Source organism: Lynx canadensis, chromosome B1 (assembly GCF_007474595.2).
Source record: "Lynx canadensis isolate LIC74 chromosome B1, mLynCan4.pri.v2, whole genome shotgun sequence".
Classification (NCBI taxonomy): Eukaryota; Metazoa; Chordata; class Mammalia; order Carnivora; family Felidae; genus Lynx; species Lynx canadensis.
Genome location: NC_044306.2, coordinates 81,682,051 through 81,687,297, shown reverse-complemented (window position 1 = coordinate 81,687,297; position 5,247 = coordinate 81,682,051).

Sequence of the window (5,247 nt, the reverse complement as noted above, 5' to 3'; positions counted from 1 at the left end):
TGGAAAATTTGTTGTCCTCACCCATGACAACCACTGTCCTGGGCAGTGGTGGAACCCCATCCCCCCTCCGCCATTATGCTACCATAGCACCCTCAGCTTATTCCCATTTAAAGTGATGCATGTTCCTAGTGCAATTTTCTCTTCCTATTCTTCCACTGGACTAGCTGCTGTTTGAATGCAGGACTGTATCTCACTTATCTTAGTCTCTCCCGCACTACCCGAGGCTCAGAGCATGATAGACACTCAGTGTATGTTGGTCTGAAAAAAAAAAACAATGAATTTACCTAAAGATTTAATGATCTTTTGGTGGAATAAGCTGATAATGATCTGATATTTCAGAGACTGCTATTCTAAATATGATTTTTATCTTTTCACAGTTGAACGTGATTTGCTCTTTCCATAGGGAAGGCTCACCCTGAGTCTGAATGTGAGATCTGAGCTTCCTTTCCTTGGGATTCTTATATTCTACCTCTTCAGAATAGTGTTCAGTAGCAACACAGGGGATTCAGGAAGGCAGGTGGATATTTACAGATGTGAAATTCAATAATCTTTCATCAAGGGCATTTGTTGACTGTAAGACTACAATAGGGGGTTCTAAGAGTGGAAGATGTGGCCCAGCTTGGTGAATAACTAAAGGGAGGCAGCCCAGCAGCCTCAAGAAGGAGAGAGCTTGAAGAACCAGGGAGAACATATAGCCCACATGCCCTCATACATCCATGTGCATGGGGCGGGGGGATGGAGAGGTTGGGGGTGCGATGAGCCCCTAAAACTGCATGTAAAATGTTTTGTGTATGTAGCGAGGTATATTTTCCCTGTGGGTGGATGGACCCACCCCATTCTCAAAACCATCTGTGACCAACAAAATGTTAAGATCTAGCCCAATATTGGGGTGTCTGGCTGGCTCAGTCGGTAGAGCATATGAACTCTTGATCTTGGGGTCATTGGGGGGGGCATAGAGAGCTCACTTAAAAACAAAACTACAGTAAGATAAAATATAAAATAGAATAAAAATAAAATAAAATAAAATAAAATATAAAATAAAATAAAATAAAAGTAGCCCAATATGAACTTTCCTCCCTCAATAAAGAAAACTCTGGCCTGGGAGGTTGGGTGAGTTGTCCAAGGCTGCGTGGCACCTTAGTGTCCTAGCTGTGCCTGGAACCCAGTCTCCACTGCTTGTTTCCACTGCTTGCCCATGCAAGTTTCCATTGCTTGCCCATGTTGCCTTCCCATCAGAGAGGGCTGATGCTTCCGGCAGTTTTCTTAGAAAGGCTTCTTAAATTGATGGCAGTATCCCAGTTGTCCTAAATTGAATGCAATATCAGTGGGTACCACTTTAAAACTAGGGCTAAGGCATATACTTACTGCACTTGATCTCTGTTTTACACCAGATTGTGTAACTACTACGACTGAGTGCTATTTGATACTTTCATTTGTCCCCCGCAACACACACCCTTTGGAGATACTTTTAAATTTTGTTCAAATTGGTACTGCAGGTCAGAATGCAAATTCTATAATAAAATTACTGAACTGTGTTGGAGCTCCTGAAATTGCAGTTTCATAGGCTCTTAGTTTCTAAAATTGTGATGCCTTGCTTTATTTATATGTGGGCCAAGTTATTTAAATTTTTTACAGGGACAATGTTTTGTTACTTCGCGTTCCCTATAGGGAATGACAACTAGAAGTTCCCTTGAAAATTATGGTTTCAACTCCATTTTTGTGCTTTTAGAAGAGAAGCATTACAGGACTTTGGTTTGGAATGGTAAAAAAAAATTAAAAAAAGGTTATTTATTTTTTTCTCATGGAAAATTCTTTAGAATTACTGCCTTGGGGCACCTGTGGCTCAGTCAGTTAAGCGTCCTCACGGTTCGTGGGCTCGAGCCCCGTGTCGGGCTCTACGCTGATAGCTCGAAGCCTGGAAACTACTTTGGATTCTGTGTCTCCCTGTCCTTAACCTTGCTTGCACTCTGTCTCTCTCCTTCTCTCTCTAAAAAATAAATAAGCATTAAAATAAAAAAAAAAAAAGTATTATTGCCTTGATGCAATGGCTGTGGAGAGTGACAAGAACAGTCTATTATGGTGTATCCATTTTCCCGGCTTTTAAATACTGAAGAACAGGAGGTCCTTCCCAGGTTGCACAACTGCCTGTGGTGATTATCCTTGAGGCTTGGAACTACTGCTGAAAAAGTCTTATTCAGAGTTGCTTACTGGGAGAGGGAGGGAGAGAAGTCTCCCAAATGCAGAACAGCTCAATGAGGTGCATCTAGCATGAAAGAGTCAGCTGGGGGGCGAGTGGTGTGTAGGGGGTAACCTGTCCTCCCTCTGTTGTAGTTCCTGAAAAAGGCTAGACACTATGCAGGAAGAAACGCAAGAAGGGAAGTGTTAGGAACATTCTGTGAATGTGGAGAAGCCAAGTATTAGAATTATGTACATAGGATGCGCATTGCAGATGCTGAACAGAACCGAAGGGTGGCCAGGAGGACACATGAAAGCCCAGGTCCCGGGGCCAAGTGGCACAAGGCAGGAGAGAAAGAAGAGTTCAGAGCAAACGGCACAGAGAGAAAGCTAATGAAAAGCCAGCTGTCCGTGGTCTGCTCTCGCCCCCACATCCCCCACATGCCACCTGGCATGCCCACCCCTCTCCCCCACCTGCAAAGATCCCGAGTACCCGCTTGCTGTCCTGCTCGCCCCAAGCCTCTCTTGGAGGCTTTTTCCTCTGGCTTCTAATCATTCATTCATGTATGCAAGCATTTATTCAGCAAATGTTTATTGAGAGTGGCTTCTGGTAAGAGTCAAGATTTCATCTAGCCTTGGAGCACAGCTGCCAGGAAATTGCGATGAGGAAGTAAAAAAAAACCTGGGACAGTTCCAACACAAGCCTTAATCACCTGCAGCGTGTGGTGACACTCTAATAGAATTGGGGTCACTGGCAGAACAGTCTCCTCCCTCCGGGTTCCTTCACATAGTGGCCAAGCCGCTGTTTGATGGGAGCTGACTACATGTGAGTGGCCAAAAGGCAGATGGCCTGAGAAGCCAGGCAAGTTGGAGAAATGCCCTGTGCTATTGATTAGGGGTCAGATGTTATTACCACATGATACTTGACTCGTCCTCCAGCATTCTTCCCCAGTCGCCAGGCCAGCTGTGTGCGCGGTGCTGAATGTTGACCCCCAAACACAAATCTCGGGAGGCCTTACTGAGCCCGTAGGCAGGAGAAGGAGGCTGGATAGTAATCTTGAATTTCTGTTGTAAATACGATTACTACAGTGCCCTCTGTCCAACTTGCATCTTTTACGTAGCTCATGCAGCCTTTCGTTTTTGTTTGAGATTTTGTTTACAAATATGATTGTTTAAATTTTTCAAAAAAAAAAAAAAAGAAAAAAAAATTTAAAAAAAAAAAAAAAAAAAAGGGGGCGCCTGGGTGGCGCAGTCGGTTAAGCGTCCGACTTCAGCCAGGTCACGATCTCGCGGTCCGTGAGTTCGAGCCCCACGTCGGGCTCTGGGCTGATGGCTCGGAGCCTGGAGCCTGTTTCCGATTCTGTGTCTCCCTCTCTCTCTGCCCCTCCCCTGTTCATGCTCTGTCTCTCTCTGTCCCAAAAATAAATAAACGTTGAAAAAAAAAAATTTTAAATTTTTCATAAAGGTGACGTTCCTGTGATTAATTAACAAATAGTACAGAAGACTTCTTGCAAAACAACAATCCCCTCTGCTCTCCCCTTTCTCGGTTGGGCTGCCCTGAGGCACCCATTGTCATCTGCTATTGTTTTTCTTTTGGTTGCCATCTCTGCAGCTCTAAATAATAAGCTTCTACTTCTATTTCTTGATTTATCGATTCTAGACCTCTTTTATTGATTCCGCCCTGTGATAGATGACGTAGCTAGCTTCTACGGCTCCCACATCCCCTTCCTGCCTCCGCCCAGGGTAGCAATTTCATGATTCTTGTTTCCTTCATTTTGCCCTCAGCTTCTCCTCCTGTCCTTGTAACCAGAACCTCTATTTGTACAATGTCAAGGTTGATGGCGTTTACACTGTGTTCCTTAAACAGAGTCAAGTCTGCTGTGATTTGCACACAGGTTGATTCTAAATGTTCCAAACCAATAAACAGCATTAACGTTATCATAACTGCATAGAAAGTATCCATCCAGAGCCAAGTGACTCTGTGGTTCTAACATCACAACAACCTCATCCCTTGGAGGGAAATGTTTCTAGAGTCAACTTCAAATGGGTTCTCCTTTTGTGTAATCAAAATAACATTTGATTTTAGCATACTTTTTATTTGGACCATAAATTTCTTTTTTTTTTTTTTAATGTTTATTTATTTTTGAGAGAGAGAAAGAGACAGAACATGAGTGGGGAAGGGAGAGAGAGATAGAGGCACACAATCGGAAGCAGGCTCGAGGCTCTGAGATGTCAGCACAGAGCCCGACGCGGGGCTCGAACTCACAGACCATGAGATCATGACCTGAGCCGAAGTCAGACGCTTAACAGACTGAGCCACCCAGGCGCCCCTCAAGACCTATTGTTTCTTTTTTTTTTTTTAATTTTTTTTTTCCACGTTTATTTATTTTTGGGACAGAGAGAGACAGAGCATGAACGGGGGAGGGGCAGAGAGAGAGGGAGACACAGAATCGGAAACAGGCTCCAGGCTCCGAGCCATCAGCCCAGAGCCTGACGCGGGGCTCGAACTCACAGACCGCGAGATCGTGACCTGGCTGAAGTCGGACGCTTAACCGACTGCGCCACCCAGGCGCCCCAAGACCTATTGTTTCTTGATTGTTTCTCTTCACTAGGATCCTATTCTTATTTTATGGATATACTTTTATTTTAAGAACATGTATCTTTTTTCATGTAGATTATCTCAAAGTGAATCTGAAATACCTTTTATTTTCCAAAATATCTTTTTTTTTTTCTGAAAAAATTTTAAATATCTTGTTTAATGTTTTCCTGCTATAGATTTTTCTGGGTTTTCATTGTTGTTGCTGTGGATTTTTAATCTTGGACTCTCTACATCATGGTGCTTGCTTTTCTCCAATGAATGTTGACCTCTTATTCTCCATTCATCCTGACAAAAAAGACAATAAAAAGGCCAATTAGAAGCCTAACACCCTCTGAGTGTTAGCAAGGGGCTTGTTGCTCAGCAGGTATCCTTCATAGCTGTATGTTAGCAGCATCCTAAATGCCAAAATTAGCAGGGTTTTATTCTGGAGTCCAAGACCATAGTGGCTACCCCAGTTCTTCCCAGTTTGCTGG